Source organism: Meriones unguiculatus, chromosome 18 (assembly GCF_030254825.1).
Source record: "Meriones unguiculatus strain TT.TT164.6M chromosome 18, Bangor_MerUng_6.1, whole genome shotgun sequence".
NCBI classification, from domain to species: Eukaryota; Metazoa; Chordata; class Mammalia; order Rodentia; family Muridae; genus Meriones; species Meriones unguiculatus.
Genome location: NC_083365.1, coordinates 8,614,491 through 8,632,346, shown reverse-complemented (window position 1 = coordinate 8,632,346; position 17,856 = coordinate 8,614,491). Strand labels below are relative to the sequence as shown.

The window sequence follows — 17,856 nt, the reverse complement described above, 5'->3', positions numbered from 1 at the left end:
GGTCTCCAGTATATGCTGGAATCTCTAAAGAAGTAGCATTTAATACCAGTGGAGGAATGAAGTTGTCCTGCAAGATCAAGAGCTAGCAGGCAAAGACAGAAAGCCTCCTCCTTCCGTGTCCCTTATACAGGCTGCCACCAGAAGTATGGCCCACATTAAAGGTGGATCTTCCCACCTCAAAAGACCTGGGTTAAAAGTGAGTCTTCCCACTTAAAACCAAAAAAAAAAAAAAAAAAAAAAAAATTAATTAAGAAAAAAATAATCCTGGGCTGGAGAGATGGCTCAGCCATTAAGAGGTAGGCTCACAATCAAAAATACATTTTAAAAAATCCCTTGCAGGTGTACTCAGCCACTTGGGTTTTACGTTTTAGCTACTTCCAGATGGAGTGAATCTGACAACCAAAGTCACCCTTACACCAGTTTTTCTAAGCTCAGAGTTGCAAGTCGGTTGCAGGGTTGCAGGCACAGCTGTAGAGCCAGTTCCACTTAGGAAACAAGAAAAGTCTATGTGATCTATTCAGAAGCTTTTTTTTAACTATAGGACTTTGGGATATACTGTTGAGCAGACCCAGAGAAATGGCTGTCTGCTCTCCAGTGTTCAAATAATTTCTTTAAACATGAATTCACATGATCCCAAGATAAGTCGTTAAAGTTAAATTTTAAAATACTACCCATGGCTTTCCACGCTGCCCAGGGATGGGTCCATAGGACGTTGTTCTTGATTCCTGTCGTTAACTTAAATGGAAGCTTGCACACTGTCTGGAGCCTTTGATGTCCTACAGACGAAGAAGGAGCATGTTCTCAAATTCCTTGCTGCAGGAACCCACTTAGGTGGCATCAACCTTGACTTTCAGATGGAGCAGTACATCTACAAAAGGAAGACTGATGGTATCTACATCATAAACCTGAAGAGGACCAGGGAGAAGCTGTTGCTTGCAGCTCAGGCTGTTGCTGCCATTGAGAACCCTGCTGATGTCAGTGTCATCTCCTCCAGGAACACTGGCCAGCGAGCTATGCTGAAGCTTGCTGCTGCCACTGGAGCCACTCCAATTGCTGGCCACTTCACACCTGGGACCTTCACTAAGCAGATCCAAGCAGCCTTTAGGGAGCCACAGCTTCTGAAGGTGACTGACCCCAGGTGACCAGCCCCTCACGGAGGCCTCTTACGTCAACTTGTCCACCATCGCTGTGTGCAACACAGAGTCTCCTCTGAGCTGTGTGGACAGTGCCATCCCATGCAACAACAGGGGAGCTCACTCAGTGGGTCTGATGTTGTAGATGCTGACCCTGCGGGTACTCTGCATGTGTGGCACTCTCTCCCTTGATCACCGTGGAAAGTTATGCCTGATTTTTACTTCTACAGAGACCCAGAGGGGATTGAGAATTTCACACTGCTGCTGAGAAGGCCGTGACCAAGGAGGAATTCCAGGGCAAATGGACTGCGCCAGCTCCTGAGATCACTGCCGCTCAGCCTGCGTTGGCAGACTGGTCTGAGTATGTGCTGGTGCCCTCTGTACCCACCCAGTAGTTCCCTACTGAAGACTGGAGTGCCCTGCCGGCCACTGAGCATTGGCCAGCAGCTCCCACAACGCAGGCCACGGAGGGGGTTGGAGCCACCACTGAATGGTCCTGAGCTCCTCTGTGGAAACCTGAGTAAAGGGAAAAAAGGTGGAAGGAAAAGTAAAGTTCCTAAAGGCTGAAAAAAAAAAAATACTACACATGGCCATCCTCTACATTCATACACATATCAACATCTACATTGCTTTTTCAATTTAGGAAGTCAGGGAACTCACGTATCCTGTTTAGCCAATTTATTTGCTGAGTTGGGCTGAATTTAATTGAGTCAGCATAGTAACATTCACTTGCTCAGTGTCGACCCAACCGCATGGTCCCAACAGGCGTGACTATATCATCAAGGCAATCTTATTAATAAAGTAATCAGGTCATCTTATGACTAAATATGAGAAAACGTTTCTAAAACAACTCACTTTTTAGTTGTAATCCTTTATCTATGTCCCTGTCCCCACCATTTGAGAACTTATGTTCTTTGTTTCGGTATGTGTGTGAAGAATGACTGTCACTTTGTGTGTGTGTGTGTGTGTGTGTGTGTGTGTGTTTTGCTTGGGATAAGTGGATAGCACCTATGACCCTTTTCTGTATCCTTGAGATGCTGTAGCCTTTGCAGTTAAGAGTAACTCGGAGTAGAATACTCTTGGTTCCACACAGTTAAAAATAGGCCCCTTTGTTTAGCCAACCTTCATGAACTTCGATTTACTTAAATGGCAAATGAAACATTTATGTAAGAAAGAAATATTGTCTTCAGTGGAAAATGCATTCCATGTGTGGCATATTTCATATTACGACAGATCTTCCGTGAACTTATAAGAATTGTGCTTACAGCATGAATAGTATGACTTTTGTCAAAGGTCAGTGCTTTAAAGACACCAGGATTTGCATTTGCAGTATAAGATGAGAAACGTTAACTTAGTTATTTTATGATTAAACGTCGTTTTACCATCAAGATTGCAATAAAACACTCACCTATTAACGTAATTTTCCTTTCACATTAAAAAATACATGCTCTTATATAGACTGCCAAGCATAGTTAAAGTAGAAGATAAGAGCATGGCAATGTCCCACACGCATGTACATATACATGTGTATGTGTGTGTGTGTGTGTGTGTGTGTGTGTGTGTGTGTGTGTGTTTGTATGTCAGAAGATAACTTTTAGGAACTGGTTCTTTCCTTCAGCCATTGGATGCAGAGCTCAAACTCAGACTGTCATGTTTGAGTGGCAGACACTTTTGCCTTCTAAGCCATCTTGGCAGGCCAGGTGCACAGTTAATGAGCATGTGAAATTTTGTAGATGACAGTGTCATGAGGTCAAAGGTTTCTGCATGCTTACATGGTGCATTTGTGTGTGTGTGTGTGTGTGTGTGTGTGTGTGTGTGTGTGTGTGTGCTGCCTTTTCTATGTGGTGCTGATGCCTGAGGCCAGTCCATGGGCCTCATGCATAAGACCTCAGCAGGTGGCAGTTACTTTTTATGCAGATTACACAAAACCTTCACCTTTGTGCCTTCCGCATAACTTTTGCTTGAAGCATTAAGATCTTCCCAGAGGTGTTAAGAAGTCAACCTCTGGCCTTTGAGGACTTTATTAAGCACACTAACCCACTGTCCTAAATATCACCCCTGTGACAAGCCCTCACAAGAACCCTTCCTTGTAAAAGCGTAGGGACCCGAGCAGCCTCAGCATGCTTTCATTACTAGCGCCCAGCTTCCTCCATCTGGAGCTTAAAGCTGACACAGACGTCAAGCACATCTGACCAGTTTCAGGTGCCACTTAATAAAGCGCACACTGCAGCACTGTCTCTGTTGCTCAGGACTACAGTGCGCCCTGAGCACATAATCTGGCTCTATCTGAAGGAGCTTGGATTTACTATTAGGCCCTCTCCTGTTTTCATCTTTGCCCCCATTAAGCAGTCTTGAGCCTGCTTTCTTATCCTGTCTACATCTGGAAAGTTGAACTTTATTTCCCAGAAGGAACACAGCACTTGTTTCTTTCAGCCATTATGAGAGGCGAGAATCTACTGTTGTAGATTCTATGCATTCCAAAGAACGAGTCCCACTTGGATTTTCTGTTCTTGAAGGGCACAGTGTGTCTCAGAGACCGCTACCTTCTCAATGATTCTCCAGAGCAGTTTGCAGAGAAGATGCCCCTTGCAAGTTTATTCAGAATGAAGAACTCAGGCTCTGCCCCAAACCTACTAAATTGAACTTCCACAGAACTCACAGGCTGTTCTGATGTGCTTTGAACTGTGAGAAGCTCTGATGATTCATTTATGTGAGGCTTCTCAATTCCTTTGCCTATGATCAAACTAGCATGTTTTCTCATACACTACGCTATGCTGCTTGATGCAAACATTATTCTGAGTAATGGATTTGTTCCCTTTTAAACTGTATGTCAAAGTGTTAGACCATTTACAGAATGTTTTACCCACAAATCTTGAAGAAAGAATTGTATAATCCGGACTCAAAAGGTAAGTTCTTAGAACGGCGGTAGCCTGCTGCACCTACTTGTTGCCTTTGCGAATGTTGGTCAAAATATTTTCCAGGTGAAAATAAGTGTCCGTATGAAGAATGGGAGCTGCCCCTGGCATGACATTCAGTGTGACAATGAGTGTGGATATTCAAGTCTCATAATCTTTGCTTTCCATTATTTCTCATAGCAGACAATTTAAAAAAATGAGAAGACTAATTTCAAAGTATTGTTGATCCCAGTCTTGTAAAGGATTGATCCCAGTCTTGCTCAATCCTGAGGCAGGGTAATTCTTGCTTTGGGCTCCTGTCCCCACTAGAGGACAACATACCACCTTACCTTCCTAAGCCCAAACTGTTAAAACAAAACTGTCTTCAGACAGCATGAAATAGCCTTTATAGGGAGAAATAGTCTCTAGTTGAAACTACTCATTTGGAAGATGTAACGTTTCTTCTGTTTAATTTTACCTTTAATGTTTTCTCTGTCAAGTCACTCTTTCTTTGGGTCAGTAAGAAGTAAAACAAAACTTTAAACCATGCACAGTTAATACCAGTTTGGTTTCTCTGCTTTCCTGGAGTTCATATTTCACTAAAGCAAAATTAAGATGACAAGATACAGTCAACACCTGCTAAATTATTTTAGCAGGTATGAGTGAAGGTTTAGAACTTCCATGGTCCTTCATTTGGAAACACTAGCTGTAGGAAGACAGAGAGGCTCACATGTATTAGACTGTGCTAGCTCCTAATTTTGAGTGGAACAGGGGCTACAGCCCAGTGCCTCACTCCTGATTAGAAAGTGCTCTACTACCAAACTATGTGCTCATCCCATGTCTGTAGGCATTTGCAGCCTCTACCACATCCTGGCTCTGTGGTCATGGGAATGCTATCTCTACTTTCTATTTGTGAGAGGAATTCTACCTGAAGTTACATGAGAATTAAATGCCATGTTCTGTCAGTGCTACTTAGAACCTTGCTGAAAGAGAAGATAAGAAGCTATTCATTTCTTTTAAAAATCTCTTTTTTGAGTCTTCTCTATACTTCCTATCTCATCAGGAACAGAAGGATGTCCAGGATCCTTTACAGAAATTCACACCCAGTATTTCTAAATGATATTGTTAAAATTGTGTCTTATCCTTAGTTTCTATCACGGAACATTTGTTTTCCAGCAGGTGGGTGTATTCTGACACATGCGGCAGAATTTTTGCATTTGATTACCTTTAATTCAACTCATACGGAAGCCAAATAACAATCAAAGACAGTGACATGTAATACTGTTTAGAGGAGGCTTTGGGGAGGTGGAAGGGATAAATTAAAGGGATCCCAGGGGATCTCACTTTAAAATCTGGGAGATGTCTGTCTAAAATTGCTAGCTTTGTGAAACTTCACTTAGTTCATCTCCGGACATGGTCATTTTATTTAGAGTTTTGTTGGTATAATGTTCTTGTGGAATGTATAAAATTTACCCTTGTTCATTCAAATGCTGATTTCTCTACCCCACTATCTGGTTTCAATCCAGACATTGCAAATTTGTGTAAACATGCCATCATTTGTTTTCTGTAACTTCAACAAAATAACCAGCCGGTGCTGAGCAATGGAGAGAATAGGGTGGGACATCAGAGTCCAGTGGGGTGGAGAAAGAAGCTGCTGGGAGGAGAGGGAGAGGAGAGATCAGCAGAAGAGGACTTGCCAATGCAGAGAAACTTAAATCAATCCCACTGAAACTGGGGACAAGGCAAGGCTGTCCACACTCGATCTATCTTTTCAACATTGTACTTGAAGTCCTAGCTACAGCAATAAAACAACTAAAGGAGATCAACGGGATAATAATCAGAAAGGAAGAAGTCAAAGTATCACTATTTGCAGATGATATGATAGTATACATGAGTGACCCTAAAAACTCTACCAGAGAACTCCTTCATTTGATAAACACCTTCAGCAAGGTGGCTGGATACAAATTAACTAAAAAAAAAAAAAAAAAAAAATCAGAAGCTCTCCTATATACCAAAGACAAAAAGGCCAAGAAAGAAATTAGGGAAAAAAACACCCTTCATGATAGCCACTAAAAGCATAAAGTACCTTGGTGTGACTCTAACCAAGCAAATGAAAGACCTGTTTGAAAAAAACTTCAAGTCTCTGAAGAAAGAAATTCAAGAAGATATCAGAAGATGGAAATATCTCCCATGCTCATGGATTGGTAGGATTAACACAGTGAAAATGACCATTCTGCCAAAAGCAATCTAGAGATTCAATGAAATTCCCATCAAAAGACCAACACAATTCTTTACAGACCTTGAAAGAAAATTATCAACTTCATATAGAAAAACAAACAAACAAAAAAAACCCCCCAAATTTCCAAAATGATCCTGTACAACAATAGATCATTTGGAGGTATCTTCATCCCTGATCGCAAGCTGTACTATAGAGCAATAGTAATAAAAACTGCATGGTATTGACATAGAAACAGAATAGTGGATCAATGGAACAGAAAAGAGGACCCAGAAATAAACCCACACACCTACTGATACTTGATTTTTGACAAAGAAGCCAAAACCATTCAATGGAAAAAAGATAGCATCTTCAACAAATGGTTCTGGTTCAACTGGATATCTACATGCAGAAAAATGAAAACAGATCCATATTTATCACCCTGCACAAAACTAAACTCCAAGTGGATCAAAGACCTCAACATAAAAACAGATACACTAAATCTGTGAGAAGAAAAACTGGGGAAGAGCCTAGAACTCATTGGCACAGGAGACAACTTCCTGAACAGAACACCAACATCACAGGCTTTAAAATCGATAATCAATAAATGGGACCTCATTAAACTGAAAAGCTTCTGTAAAGCAAAAGACACTGTTGTCAGACAAATTGACATCTTACAGTCTGGCAAAGGATCTTCATCAACCCTATATCTGACAGAGGGCTAATATCCAGAATTTATAAAGAACTAAAGAAGTTAAAAAGCAACAAATCAAGCAATCCAATTAAAAAATGGGGTATGGAGCTAAACAGAGAATTCTCTGCAGAGGAATATAGAATGGCAGAGAAACATTTAAAGAACTGCTCAATGTCCTTAGCCATCAGGGAGATGCAAATCAAAACGACCCTGAGATTTCACCTTATACCCATCAGAATGGCTAAGATCAAAATCTGAAGTGACAACGCATGCTGGAGATGTTGTGGAAACCCTCCTCCACTGCTGGTGGGAATGTAAACTTGTACAACCACTTTGGAAATCAATCTGGCACTTTCTCAGACAATTAGGAATAGGGCTTCCTCAAGATCCAGCCATATCACTCCTAGGCATATATCCAAAATATGCTTAAATATACAACAAGGACATTTGTTCAGCCATGTTTGTAGCAGCTTTATTTGTAATAGACAGAACCTGGAAACAATTCAGATGTCCCTCAGTGGAGGAATGGATACAGAAACTGTGGTACATTTAAACAATGGAATACTACTCAGCAATTACAAACAAGGAAATCATGAAATTTGCAGGCAAATGGTGGGATCTGAAAAAGATCATCCTGAGTGAGGTATTACAGAAACAGAAAGACACACATGGTATATACTCACTTACAATTGGATACTAGACCTATAAGATAGGATAAACATATTAAAATCTGTATACCTAAAGAAGCTAAACAAGAAGGAGGTTCCGGGGTAAATGATCAATCCTAACTTAGAAAGACAAATGGGGTGGACATTGGAAGTAGGAGAAAACAAGAAACAGGACAACAGAGGACACAGAGGGCTTCTGAAAGACTTTACCTAGCAGTGTATCAAAGCAGATGCTGAGACTCATAACCAAGCCTTGGGCAGAGTGCAGGGAATCATACCAAAAAAGGAGTTAGTAAGACCCAGAGAGGATAAGAGCTCCACAAGGACCAAATATATCTGGCACAGGGGTCTTTTCTGAGACTGATATTCCAACCAATGACCATGCATGGATATAACCTAGAACACCTGCTCAGACATAGCCCGGGCAGCTCAGCAACCAAGTGGGTTTCCCTAGTAAGGGGAACAGGGACTATTTCTGACATGAACTCAGTGGCTGGCTCTTTGACCTGCCCAGCCTCCAGAGGGAGGAGCAGCTTTCCGAGGCCACAGAGGAGGACACTGCAGCCAGTCCTGATGAGATCTGATAAACTAGGCTCAGATGGAAGGGGAGGAAGACCTCCCCTCTCAGTGGATTTAGAGAGGGGCAGGGGGAGATGAGGGAGGGAGGGAAGAAGGGAGGGTAGGACTGGGAGGAAATAAGGGAGGGGGCTACAGCTGGTATACAACATAAATAGCCTGTAATTAATATAAAATAACAAAAATTTAAAAAATTCTGAAAAAAAAATAATCTCAGGGGGAAAAAAAATAGAGGACTTGGAACCATGAGGCGAGATGAATGAAATGGACCTAAGACATGGCTAAAAGCAAGTATGTGGGAAATGTGAATAGGAGGAAACTATGCAGGCTTGGAGATTTAGGATGGAGTAACTATTGCCCAGCATTGTGCTCTAGTTTAATTAAATAAATCCTAATCTCTATGTGGTGATTTGGGTGTACAGCTGTACAGTTAGGAATAACCACTATTTAGCTTAAAGATAAATCAATATTAAATGTTAATAAAACAACAAGTGGCATACCAATGTGTGACATAATTTATAGTAATCTAGCAAGAACTTACATAGAAAATAAAACTATGGAGCAGTTTTTCAGTTCTGTTCCTTAGAAACAAAGCAAAGGCAGTTCATAAACTAGCTGCTCACAGATTCCCAATTAGACAGACCTCCTGCAGAGCAGTAAGGCCTCCAGCAGGCTGCAGAAAATCCATACAAACCTCACACAGGCAGTTTCTTTAGGTAGAGAAAATGGCTCTTTATTTTTTTATTTTTTTTTTTCAATGCAGTTTATTCAGGAACCTTGAACAATCATCTGACCCTGGGGAAAGCCAGCCCATAGCTTAAATAGCCTCTGGGTAGCCAACCCCAGCGTGCCATGTGGGCAATGCAGATAGGTCCACATACATGGAAGCAAGTCAGATCTTTGGCCTTAGCCAAATGTGGAATTGTTCGTGACAGAGAGCACTCACCATCGGGAAGGTGGAAGGCGGAAACCAGCTCCATCTTTAAGGCGCGGCATTACGCAGCTCTCTACAGTTCCCCCTTTTTGTTTTAGATGCATCAGGCAAGAGTAGAGGTCTAATCTCTCATATTAGAAATAAATTGGGACTTTGTACTGATGTTCATTTAGGTGTCATCCACCCAAAGAGCATCAGACCCGACCAATACCTTTTTCTCAGAGGTGGGACCTGGGGCATCAACCCGCATGCAATCAGACATGCTCTTCTCTGGGTCCAAAGCAGCTGACCTTGAGTGCAGTGCTTAGCCTCACATCCTGAGCGTAACATTTTAGCTTTTTATGGTAGCCAAGCATGCTTGGGGAGACTGTCCTGCTTCAATGGTTGTAAAGGCCTGAATGGTCATGGCTGCATTATGCTGTTGTGAGACTCTAATCTTGCATATATACCACAGGCAAACCAAGGAGACCAACACCAGAAGGCCTGCTAATGCTCCCATGCCCGCCCATTCCTTCAGATGATTCATGGCTGCAGCAATCCATGTAGCAATCCTGTAGCTAGTCCTGCGTCCACTCTGGTAGAATTTACCATGACAATGGCCACTCTTAGCTGCTCCATCGTAGTATCGAATTCTCCAGTCCAATTACCTAAAATATAGCTAGACAATTGTTTAGACAGATTTGCAGCAAAGGAAAAATTCTCGTGTTGTATGCTAGTGACTCAAAGTCCAACATACTTTCATCGACAGCCAAGTTGAGCGATTTGCCATAGGGTATCAATTTGCTCCTGCACGAGGTCAATCCTCTGATTGAACACCATCAAGCCTCCTTTTAGTTGAGCATTAATTTATTTTTGTACATCTAAGGCATGAGCTACATTGGCTAAAAGATTATTCAGGGTCTGAGCAATCTGCACAGTATGACTCATGGCTAATGCCGCAGTGGTAGCTCCAACAGCCGCCAATGAGATGGCAGTAACAATGGCAGCTGTAATTCTAAGATCCCTTTTCTGTCTGAAGAGAGTCATAGCATGAGGGGCATCAATAGGCACAGGCACCCAGCGAGGCATGCGAGTAACCAGGGCATACCTAAATTTACTAGCATTCCAGCATTGGGCAAAAAAGCAAGTATCATTACCACAATTACTTGGCTCTATCTGGCTAATAATGAATAAAAATGGGGGATATAAACAAACAGGTGTGGGCTTATAGGAAATATTATGGGAAGCCTTAACCCCCTCGTTGGAACATCCTGCATCAGTTCTAGAACTAGCAGTGGTGGTGTCCGAGGTCTGAGTAGGTTCAGGAGACCATTGCCCCCAGGGGCAAGACGTGCTCCATGTAAATTGACTAACTCCATGTTTTCCTCCACTTTTGAAAGTCATTTAAGGTTCTTAAATTATTTTTTCCCTTTTTTTTTTAATTTTTCATCAATTACAATTTATTCATTCTGCATCCCCCCATAAGCCCCTCCCTCCTCCCCTCCCAATCCCACCCTCCCTCCTCCCTCTGCATGCATGCCACTCCCCAAGTCCACTGATAGGGGAGGTTTTCCTCTCCTTTCTGATCTTAGTCCATCAGTTCACATCAAAAGTGGCTGCATTGTCATCTTCTGTGGCCTGGTAAGGCTGCTTCCCCCCAGGGGGAGGTGATCAAAGAGCAGGTCAATCAGATTATGTCAGAGGCAGTCCCTCTTCACATTACTATGTTACCCAATTGGACTCTGAACTGCCCTGGGCTCTTTAACAAGGAAGCTTCTCAGGTAGACTTTGCTAGCAAAAGCAGAAAGCAAAATCCCTTTGAGAAGGGGTTCTTGCCAGTCTGCAAACATTTGTGGATCCAATAACTTTCCAGAGTGAGGAAGGGGGTCAGAATCTAGTGAGGGAGGCAGAAAAAAAAATACTCCCTGGAAGCCAGAGACTGACCGAGAAGCCTCAAGCATCTGAACTGGTAAGGTCTGAAAAGAAAGCTGGGTCTAAGAAAGTAAAGTCCTTAGGGAGAGGTTTTGAAGTTTAAAAAGATAATTTTCTATGTTGAAAATGGAGGAAGACACAATGACACAGCGCTTCTGGATACCACTTGTGTTTGTTTCTCTTAAGCATACAAATACTGTTTTCATTGATGATTTCAGTTTTGTATATCCTTTTTGGGACAGATCAGGATAAGACAGAGTTGGGGAAGGAAGAGACTGAGAAAATAGATGCTAATTTCAAGACCATAGAACAGAGGTTGGAGGAAACTTTGAATCAAAATAGAGAGCCTTAAGAGCAATCCAATCAGGTATTTATAATAACACCAAAATAGGTGGTTCCAGATGAGAAAAGTCCACAGAGGCTTGAAGATACTGCAAAATGGCAGTCCATTGAGATGCTGAAGAGAAAGTCTTCAGCTATAGGCCAACTTGGTCAGACTAGATATTCTCAAGGTTTAATTACTAGATGTAGGTCTATATGCTAAAGTAGAAATGCAGATCCTTTTTATTGTTGTCTTGGAACAAGGTCATACAGTGGCTGGTGTGCTCCATTTTACAGAGAACTGAAATACAAGCATCATGCCATAGGTTCATATTCAGAATTCCCATGGGGTTTTGCCTTAAATTCAGAGGAGCATGATCCTAATGTTACACATTTGTTAAAGATGGTGAATGTTTTGTAGATGACCTTGAAAATTGGGGCTGATGGTGCTTCAGCATGTATATCCATTGGAATTCAACAATATTTTAGACATTATGACATGGAACCTGTTACAGATATAACTTATAATCCTACAGGTCAAACAATTATGAAAAGATCTAACAGTAATTTTTAAAGATGGTCATAAAACAAAAGGGAAATGTAGTATCTCCCAAAAATAGATTAAATAGATTAAATTTTATCAATTTAAAAAATTTTAAATGAGATAAATAGCACCCCTGCTAAGACACAATGAAATTTAGAAAGGACTGCTGAGTAGAGCAGCATATAAAGGTCCTAATTCCAGAATGGGGAACAGGAAATGTGTTACCCTGGGAAGAGGTACTGCACATATTCATACAGGAGAAGAGAAATTATGGGTTCCATCACAACTAACAAAAATCAGATATGACAGAGGAAGACCACCAGAAGATCTTGACCACACACAAGAAGAGAGAATTCAAGATAACAAAACTAAACAGGTAATATAAAGTGCTGATCCCTTCACATAGGAACAACTCTGAAACTGACTGAGACATAAAAAAAAAATGTCTCCAGCCAGAACTTTAACAATACATGGCCAATAAATCCTTGGTTACAATATCCTCAAAATTTATTATGCCATTCTTTTAATTGGCATAGATAAAATTGGTTTACAGTTTGGTTTCATCCTTCACATCTCATACATTTTTTTCATCTCAGACATTTATAATTTTAGGACTGTATAATGCTTGTGAGAAATTATATGTTTGCAGAACAAGAGGACCAAACACTGGGGACACTGGATCAAACCTGACAAAATTCATCCCGCCAGCATGCTGAGACAATGACACAGCTATTCCAGCATCTTGCATGTTCCAGCATTCTGCTTGTTCCTGCCTCAACTGCTTTAATTGCTGTTTCTCCTCAAAGTCTGCTCCCAAGAGAGCTTTGAAGAAGGCTACTAATCTCAATTGGTCCAGCATTTTAGACTGTTTCAAACAGAATTTCTGTTAATACTGAAATTTCTCAGCATTCAAATACTGGACCATAAATGTTAATGCTTGCTTAATTAATCATTTTTCCCAATTTCCTTTGGGGCCCCCATTGGATTTCTGTGTGTCCAAAAAAAATCAGCAAGAAGAATTAATGAGAATGATGTCCAATTTCCTTTAAAGGGGGTTGGGTAGGTTTTTGGTTGTTTTCTGGGGCTATGAATGTTTATTGCCATTGGGAGATGGTTATAAGTTGTTAATGATCTTATTCAGGGAGAAAATAAGGTTAGGATATTAGATAATAAAAGTTAATTGTTAGTTAATTAACTTATAATCATATCAGACACTAGTCCAATTTATCACAGGAGTATACATCCTGGAGTTAACAGATAGATATGATAATATAAATATAGGTAAGTCTTCAAAAACCCCAAAGACCTACAGAATATGGCATTTAAAAATGTCTTTATTATTTTAAAGATTCTTTGACAATGAGACAGGTCATCTCCTGGGAGCACCCCGCCTACCTGAAAGAAGAAGATGAGCATCGAAGAACCTCCATATGGAGATGGCTTCAAATATGGCAAATGAGCCACCCGGCAAAAGGAAAATGCCCCTATTTCACAAAAGACAGGATTTTGCCAGAAACGGGCAAGCTTAAATGCAGGACAAGTCGACTGCCGAACTCTGCCAAGACAGAGTAAGCAAGTCCTAAATAGTTTCTGCTTCAAATATATGTCTGTCAAATATATGAGCCAGAAGGCTGAAGATGATGCTCCAAATTTATAGAGACATATGGGTGACTGTTCAGGTGGCAAACTGTCTCTGTCCTATTTACTCCAGTAACTAATTTATTCCTTCTCAAGTCTCTGGTGGGGTTGAAGACCAAGTAATTACAGTTCCACAGTTAAGCTTAAGTTGTTTAGAATTTAAGAAAAATGTTTTCATATAGGTAATACCAGTAAGGATAAAAGTTAATTTAGGTATAGAACTCTAAACTTTTTAAGATAGGATAGATAATCAAATACTTTCTCCTAAGTTGCCAAATGCGCATGGGCTGGGCATTGCACATATAAATCTTACCTAATAGTTTTCATAACTGTTTTATAATTATTATTGTATTAAAAGAAAAGGAGCCTTTTATTGGACTTAAATGGGGAAATGTTGGTTTAATGTTCTTTTAGAATGTATGCAATTTAACCTTGTTCATTCAAATGCTGATTTTTCCACCCTACTGTCTGGTTTCAGTCCAGACACTGCATTGTAATGCTTATTCTAAGCATCACCTATTTTAAGTTTGTATAAACGTGTCACCATTTGTTCTGTGTAATTTCAATAAAATAATCAGCCAGTGCTGAACAATGGGAAGAATAGGGTGGGACATCCTGGTCCAGAGGGGAGGAGAAGGAGAGGAGAGATCAGCAGGAGAGGACTTTGAACCATGAGGAGAGATGAAGTGAACCTAAGATATGGCTAAAAGCAAGTATAATGGGTGAAATCTGAATGGTAGGAAACTATGTGCTCTTGGAGGTTTAGGACGGAGTAACTATTGCCCAGCATTGTGCTCTAGTTAATTAAATAAATCCTGGTCTCTGTGTGGTGATTTGGGTGTACAGCTGGTTTAGGAATAACCACTGCTTTACTAAAAGATAAATTAATATTAAATGTTAATAGTCAACAACAGAGTTTGGTAAATTTTTCATACTCAGATCAATTATAGGAAAATGATTACCTTTTACATTTCCAGCAGAATTGTTTTGCAAGGAGTAAAGACTGTCAGATGCATTTCGCTTGGTGTGTTTTGTTGAGCTCTTCCTAACACAAGTTTTCTAGAGATTCTTGAGTTCACACAGACTGTGTTTGTGCTATAAATACAAGAGTAGACTGAAGGCAACCTGTTTACATTAACATAGTCAATGACAAACTTGATTTTTTTTTAACCCAGACATAATCTTGAGAAGTGCTATTTGGATGATGTCAACTCTATCTTTAGGTTCTCATGTTATTGTTAATGTGAAAAATATAAACTAAATTATAGGTCCCCCTTTTTTTTTTCACAACACAATTTGATAGCTGTTAGAAAAGTTGTATTTCACACTTCCCACATTCCCAGAGCTACACGGGCACTAAGGTCTGTAAGCATGTGGTTGGTTTTATATGTTGCAAAACCATCAAAATAAATAGACCACACAGAGCCAAGACAGAGACCTAACCTCAAAAGGGATGGCATTAGTTTATAGCATGCATGGAAAATAAAGGAGCTGGGTGTCTTATCATATCATGCTTAAGAATTTTATCTTCAACACTACTGCCAGGGAGCCTGTGCCTCACTATAGCTCTAATGCCTACTGATTGCCTCACTTTGTCTGATGTGAAAGTACCAAATATAGAATCAAGTTAGGGAGCTGCGGACAAACAGGTGGAAAGGAAGTAGAATCAAATAGGAGAACGAGCACGCAGGCAAATGCAGGGAAATCAGAACATTAAATTTACATATAGCCTCAGCTAAATGCAACATGTTATCCATTGTGAGACTGTCCTCAGCTAAAGGAGACGACCAAAGGCTAAGATAGCTTAGAGGAAGAATGACTGATTCTGACTTGGACAGAAACAGTATACAAAGATCATTAACACCAATTGTGTGCGCATCTGTATCAAGCAGATTGCTATGCAAGAGACGGTTGTACGTGTTTTAGAAACAACTGATACGTATTTCTTCACAGAAGCAGAGGAACAAAGTAGATGAAAAAACACCGAAACCAAATGAATTAAAAATAGTTATGTAAGACCAAGGATCTGGCAAGTTTGGTTAATAGCTGAATTCAATGACAAATTATTTGTTGCTCAAATCATTATAATTGTTAAAGGGATTTTTTTTCAGCCCAAGTGGCGGGTATGGCTCTGGCAGGCCTTGACAGTCTTCCGTTTTCTCTGCCTTGGTAAGAACCATTAGGTTTTATTCCTAAAGCTAACTCCTGAAGTCTACTCCTTTATTTGGCCACTTCCTCTTTCTGATGCTGACCACCAGGCCCTCCTGTTGAAGTCCAGCAATCCAAAGCCACCTTGGACTCACCTAATTAACATGCTCAGTTAAATGAAACACATCATCCTCAACTCAGTGTTTCTCATTTTCCCTTTAAAAACCACCATTTGCCTGCGTGCCATGTCTGTCTCCTCCTTATCCAGAGGCAGTCCTTTGTCCTCCAAATACCCCTCCCCCTCTCCCTTGTTTTCGTCCCCTTCTCACACATTTTCTATCTTCTGCCTTTGCCTCTGATTCTCTGATCTCTATCCCTCTGGGGCAAATAAATCTCCTTTGTGCTAAGAACTTGGTCTTGAGGGTCCTGAGCCCATTCTTTCCCTTCCCTTGTGCCATGTACGGCATGACTCTATTTGCCATTCTGGGATCCTCCTTTTTGATATCTTGATTTTGCCAGTTTTATATTTCAACATAATGTTTACACATGCCAAAGTAGATGATAGCTCTCTCTCTCTAATATCAGTTGCTCAACATTTAGATTATTCTCTAAAATTAAGGGACAGCACAAAACAAGCAAAGCAGACAAACTAACTTTCCTCCCTGTCAAGCCCGTTGGTCAGTGCTCCACCTTCAGCTTTAGGGTAACTCAGGGTTCTGAAGTCAGCTGGTACTGTAGCTGTCTCCATGTAGTTCAATAACCTCTGTTTTAGCCTGCCAAAAGGTTTCTCAGCTCACTGCTACTCTTGAATGATACTCTGTCATTATGCTATATTTAGGCTTTGCAAGTTGTAATTAGCTTTATTCTGCTGCACAAGAATCCAGCCTCAAATGCAATATAAAAGGTAATAAAGTAGGAAGGGAGATATAAAAACCTGAATGAGCTTTGCATGGAGGAAGATTTCATGACTCTCAATCTAAAGAAAGTGCTGAAGAAAAAGTTCTGTGGCTTGAAAAATTGAGAAGAAAGTGGAAGCAATAGGGAGTAAGGGGTTCGTGGGTATTCTTGGCTTGCAACAGAGTTTCTAGTCCTCTCCCACAGCTCCATGGTTACTCTAGAGCTTTCTTCCACTGGCGTGATCGCTGTACATGCAACTCACTAATACCTGGAGGAAGCCGCTTATATAAGAAAGCATTTTAACTCCCCTTTAAGAATAGAAGGCCTCTAGAATTCTGTCATTATTCACCTTGTTTTATGCTTTCTAGTACAGTTTGGTCCTCGAGTGAGTGTTCCATTTTTATAACACAGACTCTTGTCCATGCATTTGTAAGAATAGACTCTATGAAAAAGAACTCATAGGAGGTTCAAAACTATGAGTATCCATCGTGACAAAGCCACCTAATGCTAGTTTGCTCATCCCCTTTTATTCTCCAACTCAGACTCTAATGTGCTTGGAGGTAAGGTTTTCTATTGTTTATTTCATAGGGTTTGTTAAATAAATATGTGACAACTCTGTTATAATTACTGCTTACTAAATCATCAAGAAGATGGACCTAGGAAAAGTCTTTCTTAGGACTTACTCTGGATATTTTTACCTGCCAACTCTTTTTCATTGTGAACTCTTGACAATGCTTTACATTGTAGCTTTGTTCTATTATGATCACCTCCTTTTCTCTCCTCTCCCCCCTTCCTTCTTTTTCCTTTCCTCCTCCTCATTTTTCCTCCCCCTCATCCTCTCACCCCCATCTTGGCTTGAAATATATTTGTTTTTAATTTCCCTTTCAAACTATTCCAGTGTTTTTACTGCTGTGATAAAACCACAGGTAGTGAGTTCATTTTAAGAAGATGTAAAAGGTACAATTGGAAAGGATATGGGGGAGAGAGAAGCAGGAGAGTACTTTAGCTACTAATTTCTTTACCAGAGATCAGGTTGGTGGCCCTTGTACCATTCTCAATCAGAAAATGACACAGCCAATTAGCAATACTGTATTACCCAACTCAGATCTCAGTAGTTCATCTTTCAAGAGTATAAATGTTCTTCTATTTAAAAGGCGGCACAAAGATGGTGAGATGGCTCAGCAGCTGGTACCATTTACTGTTTATCTAGAGGACCTGAATTTTGTCCCAGTACCCATGCTGAGTGGCTCACAACTGCCTGTAGCTTTGGCTCCAGGGGATCC

The 17,856-nt window shown here is 40.6% G+C and overlaps 1 pseudogene; it reads left to right on the top strand.

The window, feature by feature from the left end:
- The first annotated feature begins 740 nt into the window (after positions 1–740).
- Positions 741–1,633, top strand: LOC110564824 (small ribosomal subunit protein uS2-like; annotated as a pseudogene).
- The last annotated feature ends 16,223 nt before the right edge of the window (positions 1,634–17,856 follow it).